General features: G+C 44.2%; 1 long non-coding RNA gene across 1 annotated transcript; it reads left to right on the plus strand.

Annotated features, from left to right (window-relative positions):
* Positions 1-2,575: 2,575 nt before the first annotated feature.
* On the plus strand, positions 2,576-5,892 carry LOC107977328. Its single transcript, XR_004772130.1, has 3 exons — positions 2,576-2,784; positions 5,091-5,411; positions 5,698-5,892. It is a non-coding gene; the product is annotated as an uncharacterized LOC107977328 (long non-coding RNA).
* Positions 5,893-17,331: the final 11,439 nt, after the last annotated feature.

The raw sequence follows: 17,331 nt of genomic DNA on the forward strand, positions 1-17,331 counted from the left end.
ATCAGGGCCCTTGCATGAGCCATTCTGTCTGGGTTTGGAGAGAGTCAGTTAGCTCTTGCCTCATACTTTCTCTGGCTTCTTCCATTCCTGCCAGAGAGCCTAAATATGCATCTTCTGTTTGTGACTCAGCCTGTTTTTCTGTTTTGCTCATTATTAATAAAAATAGCTAACAAAACAAACAGTAAGACAACCCACAAAATATGAATGAGCAGCACATATCCACAGCTTCTCCTGGTTTTGTTTTCTTTCCCATTTTAGACACTTTGGGTGGTTAGTAAAATCTTGCTGGGTACATCTCCTTTTTAGGCTCTGGCAGAAAATTGTCATGTTGTCCTGGGTCTTGAACTGTTGCCTAGCCCATGTCCCTGTTTGGAACGAGGTGAGCTTGGACTAAGGGAAGAACTAGGTGCCTGTGTAACAAGGCCATGGGGGCCGGGCATTAGTGGCACACGCCTTTAATCCCAGCACTTGGGAGGCAGAGGCAGAGGATCTCTGTGAGTTCGAAACCAGACTGCTCTACAAGAGCTAGTTCCAGGACAGCCTCCAAAGCCACAGAGAAACCCTGTCTAGAACCCCCCCCCCCGCAAAAAAAACCAAACCCAAAAAACAAGGCCATGGGGAGGAAGTTATTATAGGATGCCCTGTGGGAGAAGCTCTTCTCAGTCCACGATGAGTGACGATAGCAAGGCTGTCTTGTTAGGTCTGGAACCTCCAGTCTGCACTTCTCATTGCCTTACTGCTATATGCTTCCCCACACTCCACTGTTCTGAGTTTCTTTGCATTTTTCTAATTATGCTGTACCTTTCCTGCTGGTGATTTTCTTAGCTGTTTCTATTTCTTGTAGTGCTTGCTTTCTAACCAAAGATAGTGCTAACTATTATGACAAATAATGTTTGTTCCTAGGGCACAGGGAAGGACGTTAGGAGGAGGAAAAGTATGAATTAGAAGGCAGTACAATGACCCCACACATGTGAAAATACCATGGTGATACCCATTACATTTTATGTTAACAGGAAATTCATTAAAAATAGAAATGAAGGCTAGATTGTTATTAATTCAAGCTCTTGGCAAGGAATTTGGATTTTTATCTTATAGTCTCCTTTCTCCTATCCCAGCTTGAAGTGGGGCAGGAATATTCTCAGCAGGATTTAGTCTGATCTTGATTGTGTATGTGTCTGTTTGTACTGGAGGTGGGTAGGAGGTAGGGCAAGAGCAAATTACGTGGTTAGAATCTCCAACAAGAGGTGCCTAATTTTTTAAGAAGACTGTTGGTGACTTGTGAAAACTTATAGGAACACTGGAGATATTGAAGAGTTATGGCCATTGAGTGGGAACACAGAGAAAGGAAGAAATGCTTTGGGGATGGCTTTGTTTGGGAGTAATGAGACATGAGAGGATTCTTGTCACCTTAAGTCACTGTGGTTGTCAAGACTGTTGGTAGACACATGCAGAGTTTCTGCCATTCCCCACTCATCCAGTCTTTCATGGTCATCCTGTGGACCCAAACCACATCAGAAGCCAGGAGAGAGGGCAGGTCACCTACTGGAGCAGAGGGAGGGCAAAGAACACTACTGCTACCCCAAAGAGATGGTTGACCTCACTTGTCACCCCATTTATTTTTGAGACAGGATCTCAGGTAGCCCAGGCTGACCTGGAATTTACTTCATAGACCTTGTACACCTGATCCTCCACCTTCACCTCCTGAGTGCTGGCATCACAGGTATGTGCCTTCATCCCTGTTTTGAGCTGCTGGGAATTGAACCCTGGGCCTTCTAGTTTACTAGGCAAGCATTCTACCAGCAGATGGACATCTTCAGCTCAAGTTCCCTTTTGCACACGCAATCCTATCTTTGCACACAGTCCACCAGAGTCTTTGATATCAACAGAGATTTTTCCTGGCTGTTGTAATTTAAGCAGTGGCAGAAGAGACAAAGACACCATGCGACAGAGTTCACATGGAGGGTATTTTTTCTTTTTTTAATTAGGGGTAAGAGAATGGGGAAAAGGGGAAGGGAGGGGGGAGACGGGCCCATGGGACAGGAGCATTAAAAGAGAAAAGAGAGGTGGGGGGGTAGGCAGGGCCCTTTTAAAAGGGAACATAGTGAATGTGCACAGGTGGCGCTCTTACAGGCTGAGGGTGTGTCCTGTCAGAACCCCAAGGGCAGGTCAGTACAGATGCCTGAGTACCAACAGTGGCTCTAGGTGATGGAAGAGATCCACTCTCCCTGAGGTGGACTGAGAAGGTTGGCTGCCTGCAAGACCTTGCCCACATGTGCAGAGGTATCTCAAGCCTAGTCCGGAATGCTGAATGAATGCTGGTACAGAAACCAATTGGTTGTTACAATTTAGATTAAGGCTTCAAAGTGGTCTGAGGAAAAACAGTAACAAAAACAACAAACAAAACATAATAAATAATAATGATGATGATGATGATGATGATGATGATGATAGTGATAATGATAATAATAATAACAATCCCTAAACCAACATGGATAATAGATTTCCATGGAAAATCTGTCAGTTTTACTCTTTAATTTGAAATTCTTTATCTAATTTTAACCCAAGAACTGGTTATGTCATTGTATGTCAAAGCTTACTGAAGATAAGGTGAATCCCTTCACTCAAGGCTCTTTGTGATCTGACAACTTTCTTTGGGAACAAAAGAAGCTGACAGGCGTCTTAATGACTTCTCATAGATGCCTTAGTCACCCACATGTTCACACGCTGGGTGTCACATAGCACTGCAGTTAAAGGCCAGCTTGTGAGCAGTACCTTCTTTCAGTGGTAAGTGCAGTTCCCCATTGTAAAGAAGACCTCAAAATCAGTGCTATCTATCTATCTATCTATCTATCTATCTATCTATCTATCTATCTATCTATCATCTATGTATCTATATATCTATCTATCATCTATCTGTCTACCTACATATCTAGATCTATCTATCATTTACCTCTTTATATTTAATAATCCATCTTATTAATAATCTGAGGCTTAGACTGGCCTCAAACTTGTTGTGTAGCTGAGGCTGGCCTTGAACTCTTGATCCTCCTGCCTCTACCTCTCAAGTACTGAGATTATCAGCATGAGCCACCATGCTTGTCCTCTAGTTCCTTTTACTTCACCTGGTATGTTTAAGGTGGGAGTTGAGAGCTCCCTTGGGTTGTAGGAGCTGGTGGTGAACGTGTGGAACACTGGTTGGATCTTGCCTACATGCCTGTTGGGAACAGCTTCACTGGAAAGGAAGATCCCACAACCTACGAGCTGCTTTGAGGTTATGACCCTGGTTGTTGTCATGGGCAGAGCAGAAGACAGAGTGCTCACCTAGCCTGCTGTTCAGGGTGTACAGCTGCTGACACAGCACAGAACTTAGGGAGGAGGGAAATGTCAACTCCATACCACACTTAGTCCAGGTTTGTTCTTAATCTTCTCTACAAGGAGCCACATGCACTGGGGGAGAGTCAGCTTTCTGTATCAATGTAAGAAAAGCACTTGGTCGCTAGTTAGGCTCTCATGAATAACTTCATACATGAGTCTGATACAATATTGGAGAAAGCAATTGGAAATCTTGGCCTGAGAGTCCAGCCAGGTGGTGGTGCATGTCTTTAATCCCAGCACCTAGGAGGCAAAGGCAGGCAGATCTCTGAGTTCAAGGCCAGCCTGGTCCACAAAGTGAGTTCTAGGACAGCCAGAGGTGTTACACAGAGAAATCCTGCCTTGAAACAACAACAACAACAAACCAAGCAAACAAAAATACCTGCGAGTTCTAGCTATAATAGAATATCATGGACACTCTATCTTTTCCTTTTTGTTTTTTTTGCATGTGTATGTGTTTTTGTTTGCATTCATCTGGATGTATGTGTGGTGGCCAGAGATTCACAGGGAGTGTCTTCCTCCATTGCTTTCCACTTTATATATTGAGTAAGGACCTTTTGTTGGATCTGGAACGCACCAGTTCAGTTAACATTTACCCAGCTTGTTTCAGAGGTACCTCTGCAAGCCCTGTGTGCTGGGATTGTAGGCAGGCCATTATACCTGCCTAGTTTTTATGTGGGTTCCAGGGTCTGAACTCTTGTGTTTGCATGACAAGGGTTCTTGTGCTTGTACAGCAAGTAAGTTTCCCTCTGAGCCGTCTCCAAGCCCAGGCACTGCATCTTAATAAATATCACGTTGTATGGAGAAATGTAAGGTATTGTGCCTGAATACAAGATATTTTTTTCGATAAACTTGTATTGCTCAGTAAAAAAAATGAACATGTTAGAATCATGGTTGGGAAAAAGTTCATATAGGCTCTCTTCAAGTACCTGTGGGAAAATCATTGGCAACATACTGTAACTTTTGACCCGTAGAATAGACACATTAAGAGGGATCTGATGAGGTATGGTGGACACAGGACAATGTCTAGCACATATTGCACAAGGCAGGGGCCCAGGGTGGTTTAATTTTCCAGATAGCAAATTAAACACATCTTGTTTTAAAACTAAAAATCAACTAATTGTGGTCACTGTATCAGTAACATTTAAAGAAAATACGGAATGTTATTTTTGATGGTGACTTATTTCTGTGGGCTAGTGAAATAGACTTACATTTTCTATTAAACTAATTGCATTTTTTCATTTCTTTATTCATTTACTGATTTGAGACATGGTCTTCTCTGTAGCCTAGTATGGCCTGAACCCCACTATATGGCTCTGGTGGCTTTAAACTCTCTGTATTTCTTGCTTCCGTCTCCTGAGTACTGAGATTATATGTATGAGCTACCACGCCCAGCTAACAGCATTTCTTGATTAACTCTTCATGATAGTATAAAAGTCATGTCAAGACATAAAGGATAAAGGAACTTTCCAAGGATTATACATATACCCCAAATTTCCAAGATAGTCAACACACACTTGTAATCTTGGTTCTTGGAAAGTGGAAGCAAGAATGTCATGAGTTCAAGGCCAGCTTCAACCACATAGCAAGTTCAAAGCCTGTTTGGGCTATAGAGACCATATCTCGAAAGCATCAATAATGTATGAAGCAATAAGAGGATATTCCAGGTTAAATAAAAAGGATTGATTGTTCTCAAGTCTTCTATCCTTTCTTCAAAGGTACATAAACTACAGGCTGAGCCCGGTGTGCATACTTGTAACCTCAACTGTTCCGGTGGCCGAACCAGGAGAATCACAAGTGTGAGACTGGCCTGCTTAGACTACAGAGTGACTTCAAGGCTAAATTGAGCAACTTAATGAGATTGGCTCTCAAAAGAGTGAAAAAGAGCTGGGCATGCAGCTTAGAATCAAAGTATTTCTCCAGCGTGTGTGAGCCTGAGGTTCAATCCCCAGGACTGGGAAACAAAAACAAAGAAATAAGAAAAGCTAACTGACTTCATTTTCATTTTGAGAGCATCACTGCCCATCACAGGAAAACAGGTAAACTAGTAATAACGTGAAGGACATTGCACAGTGTGGGGAGGGACAGAGAGCCCTTATGCCACAGCTTGTCACACTGTGGGTCATGGCCCTGTGAACACAGGGAGCGGTAAAAATTTGGCAATTGTAAAATGTATCTGAATGCTCAGTGGTTTGCAAGCCACTGTGTAAGGGTCAGAGGGCGACTTTGTAGAGTTGGTTCTTTATTTCTAGCTTTACATGGAATCAGGGATCAAACTGTCATTTCACCATCTCACCAATTCCTTCTTGGTGCTCTTCTTTCCAGTTCATACATCTGAAGATGCCAAGAGGAACAAGTGAGTGGCAGTCTCCACATCTCAGGGACAAACTTCTGGTTTGGGGAATAGTTGTGCATCGAGTGGGACTTCTGCTCCAGATTTCCACAGGGATATCTCCTATGTATCCACTTTTTTTGGCTGGCGGGGGGCACTTCTGAGACAGGGTTTCTCTGTGGCTTTGGAGCCTGTTCTAGAACTAGCTCTTGTAGACCAGGCTGGTCTCGAACTCACAGAGATCTGCCTGCCTCTGCCTCCCCAGTGCTGGGATTAAAGGCATTCACCACCACTGCCCAGCCATATATCCACTTTTCATTTGAAGATTCCTGCATGTTGGCAGACTAGTGTTACAGTAAGTCTTTACTCCATCCGCCCCGCCTCCATGTGGGCACCCAGAATAACACACAGAGTCCTATATTAGTTTACAATGCTGCTGGCCAATTGACTAGGATTTCTTATATGCTAGCTCAGTCTTAATTATCAGAAATCTATATATTTTATAAGACTTATCTTATCGAGGATGTCTTCTGCTGGCGTCCTCTTCCAGGGATCACACGGAGGCTCCGTAGAGCAGAGAGCAGGAGGAAGAGGAAGAGCAAGAGAATGATTTCCTTCTTGTCCATGCTTATATTCTGAGTCTGCCTGCTATGTCACTTCCTGCCTGGATCTCTACTACATTTCCTAGAATCCTCCTTGACTCCTAGTTCCACCTGTCTTGCTTTCCCATTGGCCAACAGTACTTTATTGACCAACCAATAAGACAAACTTATACACAGAAGGACGTGCCCCATCCGACTAGTGCTTAGAAGAATTGATTAAGCTTCTATGCTTTATGTCACATAAATGTCACTAAAACAGGAACCGTGTCTTCTGGAGTTTATTGTCATGATATTGACCTAGGGAGATTTCATGGAATTGCATATTTCTGTATGCTCTTGAAATTTGGTGCACGGTCACCTGTGTACATCCATATTGATCTGCTCGGCTACCTGGACCTTCGTCATCTTCAGGTCCTGCTGGATTGCCTGATTCAAACCTTTTGTTTCCTAGATGGACGTTGGTCGGCATTAGCTGCTTTCACAGGCCACTTGAGTCACCAGGGTTGACCACTGACAGGGTATTTGTACTCACTAACTTTACCTGGCATTCATCCATACTTTCCCCACTTTACAGCAAAGGTATAGAACAGGACCAGCAGGACGTGTGTTTCAAGAGCATCCACACTGTGCCTCAGCTCATGCCACCACAGATGAAGCAGCAGCTATCCCAATTCATGAAACACAGAATGCTTTTGCCTCTGTGGTTGGCCCTGGTTGCCTCCAGCCACTATGGGTCACTATGCTGGACTTTGATTACAACTGTGGGCCAGCTGGGACTGCCCCCTCTCTCAGTGTTAAGGATAGTTTAAGATTTTATTATTATGGTGCAAAAGAAATAATATCATGTTTTAAATTTTCAGCCAAGCTGAAGAGCTTAATAATATTTTTATTTTTATAGTACTTTTTGCTTTTCAAAATCCATCCTTGTTATTTAATCAGCAGCACAATGTCTTTAGGATAGCAAAGACTGCTAAGCTAGGGTTTAAGATTTCCCCTAAGGCTAAGCACGGATTTCAGAAGAGCTTCCACCTTAAGGTTGTAAGATTTGTGAGTGGCAGAAATGTAATCTTCTGGTTTGTATTCCAGAATTTCTTTAGAAAATTACTTCAAGTGAGCATACCAAGTGGGTTTCACTGTGGTATTTTCATACCCTCTGTAATTATCCTTTATTCTTGTACACCCCTTTCTCCTTTGTCCCCACCCCCATCTACCTTCTCCCCTTCTTACTGGCCACCTTCCTCTCCCCATCTAAGACCCCATTTTCCCTTCCCTTCCCTTCCCTTCCCTTCCCTTCCCTTCCCTTCCCTTTCCCTTCCCTTCCCTTCCCTTCCCTTCCCTTCCCTTCCCTTCCCTTCCCTCTCTTCCCCACTCCCCTCTGTTTTTGAGACAGGGCCTCATATAGCTCAGGTTGGCCTTGAACTCACTGGGTAGCTGAGCTTGGCCTTGAACTCCTGATCTTTGTGCCTCTACCTCTCCAGTTCTGGGATTAAACGTATGTGTGCCACTGTGCCCAGCAACTCTCCACTTCCAGGCCACCCATGCTCCGGTACGTCCTGGGTCCTTGCTCTCCTCCCGAATTCTCCAGATAAGATCTCTTCCTCCCTGGCATGAACTCCTTTCTGCTTTCAAGATTTCCCCACTTCCGGATGGAGCAATAAATGCTTTTATTTGTTTTTATTTATAAATAAAAGTGTTTGTTGTATCATAAAGGTACAAGAAAGTGAAAGGAGGTAAATGCAGGCCCGGGGAGCTCTTTCTTACACCAAGAAGCCTGAAACATTTTTTGGATGATTGATCACAATACAGTGCCAGTGTTTTCTCCACTCTTGTTGCCATGATGCTGGATTCTCTGGGATGCTGGGAGTGGTAAACTTCTTGGCAGCAGTGGACCAGCAGCTGATCCATACAAGATTGGTCCTCTCAGTGTATGAGAACAAGGACCCTGAAGCACATTTGACGCTGTGGAGGCCCAGGAACCAGTTCAGGGAGTATCATCAGTTAGATCTGTCAGAGCCTGGGTCCATTATGGTTCTGGCCACCCTATGTCAGAGCATAGAAGGGAAACCTATCACCTCCAGAGCCCCAGTGTTGTCTGATGTTCATAAGAAGGAATGGAAACACAACCTGTTAGTGGCTCCAGGGCATTGGGTGTGGTATAAAGACATTGAATGCGTGCATAGTCAGGCTGGTTCTGAGGTGACAGGTTGGTGGAGATGTTTCCTTTGCAAGGAAAGCATCTTTGAATCCACCAACCAGTTCTTGTTTCTACTATACTCCATCCCCTTATTGCCAGTGAGGCTTTTACGCTTACCTACTGAAGCTGGAGTTGTTTGTTGGTACATGTTTGTATTCCCAGCCCTTGCGGGGCAGAAGCAGGCAGATGGCTGCAAATTCCAAGGCCAGTTCTGTCTACACAGTGAGTTCTAGACCAGCCAGAGCTACATAGTAGCTCTTGAGGGTCAACCAAAACCAAAGCCAATTAACTACCCCCCCTTCCCCATCCTTGAAGCCAGCCAGGATCTTTGGACTAAATTTGTTGTAGCCTTGTTGCTTGGCATGGGCTTTGAAGAATGATTTTGCCCTCTGCTTATGGTGCATGTATGTTCTGTATCCTGTGCATTCTTGGAGTAAAGTTTAATCATGCTGTCATTCAGCTCGGGGAAACACAGATTGCCAAGCTGAGGAAATCTGTCTTTTGAGAGGTCTTCTCACTGATGACTCACAACTTCAGTCTTATTATATCCTCTATTATATGCTAAAGTGGGGGAAATTTTAAAGCTATTTTTAAAAGGTTTTTTTAAGAGAAAATAGCTTATAAGGAAGTCATATTCTTAATAGCTATTGTCTAGTTTTTACCTTTATTATTTTATTGATACAGACTCAGAGATACACTTTGTGTGTGTTTATGGCATGACAACAAGTGGCAGTTGGTTCTTTCCTTCCACCATATGGTTCCAGGGATTAAGTTCAGGCTGTCAGGCTTGGTGGACAAGCGTATTGCCCCCATGGAGCCATCTATCTGGACCCCATGGCTATTGTTTCTTAGGCTCCTATTATAATTTGAATTCGAAGTGTCCACAGCAAGCTCAAGTATTTGCAAATTTGGCTCCTACTTGAGGACCTGTTTTGGGAAGTTGTAGAGTGTGGAGAGATAGGGCAGCCTCTGAAGGTGCTCTCTCTCTACTACTTCTGGCCTAAGCTCCCTGCTTCCTGATCCACTGAGATTTGAGAAGCAGAAGCTTCCTACTCCTCCTGCCATGACTCCAGTGCCAAGATGGACTGAAACTTTGAGCCAAATCAAAGCCTCCCTCCCTTGAGGCTTTGTCTGTCAAGTATTTTGCCACAGTAACAAGGCAACTACTTTTTTTTTTTTTTTTTTTTTTTTTTTTTTTTTTTTTTTTTCTTGAGACAGGGTTTCTCTGCGTAGTCCTGGCTGTCCTGGAACTTGCTCTGTAGACCAGGCTGACCTAGAATTCACAGAGATCCGCCTGCCTCCCAAGTGCTAGGATTAAAAGCCTGTGTCACTACCACCTGGCAACAGGGCAAGTCATTAATAGAGCACCTGTTTCATTTTTAACTCTTAACGATCTTGTATACCAAGCAAATCATCATGTATGTTGAACAGATGTCAAAACGAGTGATCAGGAGGTCATGGAAATTGTTTTGTAGTAGGAAGTTTATGATGGAGCTGCTACTTGGTCTGTGCTGTCCCCCAAGTCCTTTTTCAACAGGATCCATTCTGCAAAACAGGAGAGCCACAGTGCGCTGTGCCTTTACATGGGAACAAAGCCTGGGTTAGGAGGCTGTGTCTCAGTGGCAGCAGCAGCTCCCTGCTTGGTCTAGGCAGGGGCAGCTCTTACGCTATAGCCCTATCAACTTGACTTTCTTCATTGCTGAGTTTTCTGTTCTGCCCACACTGCCTTTCTTTAGCTCACCTCTCAGAGCTTGTTCCCTGTCCTTTTAAAAGTTCCAATGTCAGGGATCAATCCGAAAGCCTTACTCATGGTAGACAATCTCTTTACCACTAGCTCAGCCCCTGCCCCTCAGTCCCCTGGGCTACAGATGGCTTGTGGCTTGGAGGACTGGAGTTGAGTTCCCAACATCCATGCTGGGCAGCTCGCGACAGCCTATAACTGATTCCAGGGGATCCAATCCAATGCCCTTGTCTGATCTCTGTGGGCAGGAACTCATTTGAGCAAACACATGAACACTCTTGCATGTGCACGCTCACGAGCGCACGCATACACACACACACACACACACACACACAGACACACAGACACACACACACACACACACACACACACACACACACACACACACACACGCTGGGGAGTTAGTTTAGCAGTTGAATGAATGCTGCTCTTGTAGAGGACCTGAGTTTGGTTACCAGTACTCACAGTAGGAGGTTCATAGTCCATCTAACTCAGCTCCAGAGACGTGTGTGAGGTGTCTGGGGCTTCTGTGGGCGCTGCACTTGGATATGCCTAACCCTACACAGGCACACATGCGTTTTAAAATGATAAAAATAAAACAGAGGCTGGGCGGTGGTGGCGCACGCCTTTAATCCCAGCACTTGGGAGGCAGAGGCAGAGGCAGGTGGATCTGTGAGTTTGAGACCGGCCTGGTCTACAAAACCTAGTTCCATGACAGCCTCCAAAGCCTCAGAGAAACCCTGTCTCTAGAAAACAAAAAACAAAAAACAAAAAACTAGAAATGATATAAAGATGGGTTTTTCTTTAAGTTTGGTGTATGGACAGCCTATATGGATGTTATGTAATACACAGATTTAAAATGTGCAGGTGTTAGACCCCCGGAAAACTCAGGTATCCGGGGTCCCAGGCCACGACCAAGGTCACCCCAATCACCAGGCAGATTCAAGAGCTTGATGCAAACTGCACGAGGCTTTATTGTAATTTAATGAGCTAACCCCATGTTAGCTTGGGTCTTTCACCCACCCGCCATGGCGGATGGCTTGCAAAAGACAGCTCGAACCACTGCAGAGAGAGATCTTGTAGGGCAGCGTAAGGGGAGTGTCTAGGGGTACGCTGAGGCTCAGGGTTGGTGTGCCTCCAGGCTTGGAGGGCTTGCCCTGTGTTGATTGGCCAACTGGTTGTTATGGCCCATAGGCCCTCCCAGGGTGGTTGCTATGCTCTGTGTGTCATTGCTGTGCGCTTGTCCGTAAAGTGCACCCAGGGTCGTAAAGCATAGTGCCACCAGCTAACTTCTGATTGGTTGTCATGAGGCAGGCATTTGACTTTCTAGTGTCTAGGACAAGGTCAGACAAGCAAGTGTTCGGCCGTTATGGCTGCCGAAAGGGGAGCTGGTCCCTTCACAGGGAGACTGGAATCTAGTGCTTTGTGGTTCTGAATACACTCTCCTGGCCTTTTTCATCAAATAGGATTGAAGAACCACATTAGTTAGCTTTTTAACGAAAGAGGCGTATTTTATTCATTGTTGTTTTCAGAGAGACTGATTATCATGAAGGAGTCATTAACTGTTTCTGGAAAAAACCCCACAAAAATCTATGAACCAGTTTTTAGTTGCTCAATAAATCCTGACCCATCTCTGTAACAAAGTGACATATATTTTAAAATAAGTGAGTGGCAATGAGCTGAAAGAGGTAGTCTACTTATGTTTATTGTGTGCTGAGCCTGTGAATTAATAAATTTACAGAAGCCAGGCAATGGAGGTGCACACTATTAATCCAGCACTCAGGAGACAGAGACTGGAGGATCTCTGAGTTGGAGGCCAGCCTGGTCTATAAGAAAGAGTTCTAGGATAGCCAAGACTACACAGAGAAACACTGTCTCAAAAAACCAAAAGCAAAGCAAAGCATAGCAAACCAAAACCAAAACCAAAAAAAAAAAAAAAAAAAAAACCAAAAAACCTCCCAGAACCTAAATTTCCGCATTAAATAAATAGGATACAACTCATCCACACATTTCACTGTTCATTGTGAGTGAGGAACCCTTAAATGAAATTACATGTATGGAGCACTCCATGGAATGCCTGGCACAGGGCAACTGCCATTGTGATGAGTGGCAGCCATTGTGATGCTAATAATCCGGCAGTAAGAACGCTGCAGAGGACTGCCAGCGGGCGATTATTCTCATTATGTATTTAACAAGCAGGTTGTACAGACAATTGCGCTTTGTTTGCTGATTAGATAGGTGGTTTCCAGGAAGATCGGTGTGAAAGGGTCCAGAGGAGGCACGGCGTAGCCTCCACTTTCTCACTCACTGTGTGGTCCAGGGATGCCTAGCTGTGCACAGCTGACTCACCACAGAGGCCAGAGGCGCTGGCTGGGCCTGGCCCTGGACGGAGCCTCTGGCGCCTGGGCAGCACTTCCTGCGGGTTGGAGTGCGAAGAGAGACTCCTGAAAGTGCTCTTCACCCACTTCTCGCCCACAGTGAAAATAAAATTGAAATTTAACAGGTGAAGAAATGAATTTCAGGCCCGTGCTTTTAAAGACTGTGTGTGTGTGTGTGTGTGTGTGTGCGCGTGTATGTGCATGCGCGCGTGTATGTGCATGCGAGCGTGCTCGCTGCAGTTTAGGAATTTTTATCACCGTTTCACTGACAAATCACATTTGAAGCCCTGTAAGGGGCTTTACAGTAACAAATAACCAGGGCTTATGGGAGCCTGTGTGCCCGCCACAGGCTAGCAAATCTGCTGGTCTGCAGCAAAGGTCTCAAGTCTAATTGGCCTTCCTGCTTTTGAAGTAGGCTCCGTGGTTTGAGGCTAGCATTTAGAACGTCTGGGAGACAACAAACTGAAGGATTGAGTTGTCAGGACACATTGCAGCTGTTAGTAAAACCGTTAGAGCAGCTATTTCTCAAAATTAGTGAGGACAAATGTTCATCTGAAAGGGTGAAATTTCAGCCAATTCTGTAAATCATGCAACTTATCCGTCAAGCCTATGTTAATTCACCGATACTTCAAATAAACGGCAGATCACCCACCCAGGGTCTTAGGGAAATTTACCTTATAGAAACTGAAGTTTCTGGTTATTGTCTGTAGTCAATAACCATGTGTTAGGGAAATTTACCTTATAGAAATGGAAGTTTCTGCTTATTTTCTATAGTTAAAGATCATGTGTTTTAGGTCAAGTTCTAACTGGAGAAGGACTAGCTATCTTGTTTGGGAGAGATCTTCTACTATAGGCATGGCCTGGTTTACAGAGATGAGATAGCCCATAGCATTATCACAAATATAATTTGTAAATTATATTAGGGAAGCCAGGGTTTCTCTGTCTCATTAATGAACTAATTCAAGAATGGACTCAAGGACAACCTTTATTAGCGTTTAAAAGAAATGGTGGCGTGGATTCTCGAATGGAGAGTTCAGCAGCTGCTAGAGAGCGTATTCAGGGAGCCCATCCCTGGGCGGTAAGATCTCTGCCACAGGTGCAAAGGAAGGTCCCAGTTGGTGGCCTAGGATCCCAAGGGAATCTCTTTTTTTTTTTCTGTTACATAGAGGGAGAAGGGATGTGTTATGTCTGGGAGCTGTCGTGCTGGGGCCTGGAGAGGCACCTGTTGGAGCTTCTGAAAGAGCTTGGTAATGGGGGTGAGAAGGGGTTCATGTGGGCCAAGGACTGATAATCCGAAGAGAGAAACAGGAAAAGGGGGAGGGCTGCTTGAGTAGGGAGGGGGTGAGAGCTAAATACCGAAGAAAGACGGTAAAATAACAGTAACAATGTCTGAAAAAGTCATCAGGAACCAGACTATTAAGCATCTGCCTAAAAAGGCCCATAATACATGTTAAGTTGGTGTGTACATACACATGTGTATTATAAATAAATGAAAATTTCCCATCTGGGCTGACAATGCTCCTCCCAAGAGCCATAGACTATCTAACAAAACCTCCATCATCAGACACCAGAAGCCCCCTTTGAGTTGTTGTTGGTTGGGTCCATCCAAGAGACTCAGAATGTTAGAGGCTTTTGCTAGTGTGATTGTCCTTGGTTGTCCTCCAAAGAAGGAAGGTTAAGACATCAAGCACTTTGGACATATGACCCAAGTCTCCTGTGCTATAGTATTGATCTGAGTACCCCTTCCCTGAGGACTAGCCCTCACGGTAGCAGAAAGTGCCATGGAAACTTCCGAAGGAGGGAAGCAACCAAAAGCCCTACCCAACCGTAATACCTACGAACCATGACAGCAGCCATCATGACACAATAACCCTAGTGGCCCAGTTGTGGCACGCATGTGTGGTGGTAACCGACAGCTTTCTGTTTGGACTGAAGGCCTTCTCAGTAGGAGGGAAATCATGCCCGGAACTGGAAATCTAGGCAACTACCCAGGGCTAATGAAGTCACAGGTCTTGGAGGAGAAGCTGCAGCCACTACTTAACACCAGTGTAATCCCCAGCTTTGGTCTAAATAGTTGTCTTTATACTCTTTAGATAAGTGTAGTCTTCACCCCTTACCAAGGGTGCAGCAGAGAGAGACCATTACAGAAAACTACTACCAACCAAAATGCAGTTATGGAAGCCAGTTCCAATGGCTACCTCTACAAAACAACTCCTGTATCTAAGGCTCAGGAAACCTCAGGGAAGGGTAGGTAGGAAGGTTGTAAGTGCAAGAGGAACAGGAAGTTTCCTGTGAGGCAGTGTCACCTAAAAATGTCATGGCTGTCTAAACATGACCCGAACAAGGACAACACTAATAGACATACTAATAAAGAATAGGGGAAACTCATGACACCTCAACTCTTCACAGGAAACTGCAGGGAACTAAGGGATGCTGAGAGCCGGAGAAAAAGTCTTCTCCAGGGAAGAGCATGTTAATTGGTTTTCCAATGCCAAATGATCAGCCCCCAAAACATATGTATATACAAGTAACATTATATAGACTGGCCAGGTTGTATTGTTATACTTAGGAATGCACACTCGCTCACACACACCTACACCACATGAGGCAACAATGAAAGAAAAAGGGGCCTTGAATTTGAAGGAGAAGGTGGAGATACATGGAAGAGTTTGGAGCAAGGAAAGGGAAGGGGAAATGATGTAATGATATTATTTTTTTTTAATTTTTTTATTTGAATTAGAAACAAGATTGTTTTACATGTCAATCCCAGTTCCCTCTCCCTCCTCTCCTCCCCTGTCCCCCCCAACTAACACCCTACCTATCCCATACCCTTTCTGCTCCCCAGGGAGGGTGAGGCCTTCCAAAGGGGGTCATTTGAGTCTGTCATATCCTTTGGGATAGGGCCTAGGCCCATCCCGTGTGTCTGATGTAATGATATGGTAATCGTAACAAATAAAATAATAAATAAAGCAAAAATTTAAAAAGCATTTTAAAAAGAGAAAATAAAACTCCCAGGGCAGGCAAGCTGTGATCTCAGCAGCTGTCTGGATAGTGGGGAGGGAGGCTTTAGACAAAGAGTAAAAACCCTGCAGATGTTGGGGAAGTCCAGAGTGTCAGAGAAATCACGCTTAGAGTAAGAGTGGAAGAGAAGGGAAAGTTATACTTCCTGAGTAATTCAGCAAAGTGTGCAGACTTGCAAGCCAGCATGGCTGCACCTCATGAGGCTGAATTGAAGAGGCAGGAGTTTTGGGAAGAAAAGCACAGTATCTCATTAAAGGAGAATTATTCTCCCCATCTCCTCAGCATGGCTTAAGGCAAGGACTTCTATGTTCCTTGGCCAGGTTAGTCATCTGCCTCACCTGAAATGTTAGGTCTCTACCTGAAGTGAGGACTCTATTCTCTTGACCAGAATGGGCCTTTAATATTCCTCTAACAGAAATGTAAAAATAGAAGTTGTAATGGGTGTTCATCATAGTAAGTAAAACTGAGTATGATGTCTTGTATGTTGAGACTCTCATAGGCCCATGTAAACTGAGCTGGGAAAAAGGCTGGCTGCAGGGGAGTCACAGTGCCCAACAGACGCAGAACCACAGGAAGCTGAATTCTTCTTTGCCTTTATCACTAGACTTCTCTCAGATACCTATATCAAAATGCGTTTGCTTGCTAGGGTGAATTCCTTTTAGTCAATGATATGTCCAGTCTTTCTCCCCTTCCCGACTTCATTATTATATGCCTTGACCTCGAACTCTTACCTTTGTACCTGGAACTAGGTAAGTTTAGTCTTTTTCTACTCTGTGGCTTTTTTTTTTTTTTTTTTTTGCCACCTCTTTGTGTATCTGGCTCATTCTCATTCTTGACATCCCAGGTTTACCTGTCCTCAAAGAGGTGTGCTGATGCTCCATCCTCAAGGTCATTTCTCAGTTATTTTTTATCATCGTACCTGTTCACTTCCCTCATAACCCCAGGCACCATAGTGCCTTTTAGTTGTCTTCATCTCTTACTAAGGTGTTAGTGCCATGCAGATACGTTGCTTGCTTGCTTTGTTCACTGCAACTCTCAGAACCTGTCAGAGTTCAGTAAAGATATGTTTGATGAATGGGGTCTGGATAAGATTTTTATTTTTAGGCACTGATGAGGATAGACCTAACATCTGGATCCTGGACACCATGGGATTCTTTTGTGCCCTTGTAGTGACCTTTATTTCATTAGTTTTGAGACAAAGTTTCACTGTGTGTCCCAGCCTTGGCCATGAACTCATAATGTAGTCCAGGCTGGCCTTGGATTCCTGACAACCCTTCTACCTTAGCCTTATTAGAGATGTGTACTATTGGCTTCATCGAACAGCCTCCTTTTACTTGTGCAAGTTTGAATGTGAGCTCTGTCAAAGAAAAGTGTGTTTTGATAATAGTTATCCCCCTCTGCCAGGTTTATATGTAATCATGGTAGAAACATTTATGCAACAATTATAAAAGTATTTTCCCAAATAAACACTGTTGCATGCAAAGGTGGTGCTGTAAGCAGCTGGAGGCAAACAACCTTCTAAGGAGGAATATACAATTGCTCATTGGGCAGTGTGCAGCCGTCTGGATTTGGCATATGATAGGGATCTGGGTAGTGGTATTTCAAAGTTGTTTGTTTGAATATTTTTTGTTCAAAGCCCCACATCTTTCAGGCTTTATGTGTCAAGCTAACCTAACACAGTCCTATTTTAT

The sequence above is a fragment of the Cricetulus griseus genome (assembly GCF_003668045.3).
Source record: "Cricetulus griseus strain 17A/GY chromosome 1 unlocalized genomic scaffold, alternate assembly CriGri-PICRH-1.0 chr1_0, whole genome shotgun sequence".
Classification (NCBI taxonomy): Eukaryota; Metazoa; Chordata; class Mammalia; order Rodentia; family Cricetidae; genus Cricetulus; species Cricetulus griseus.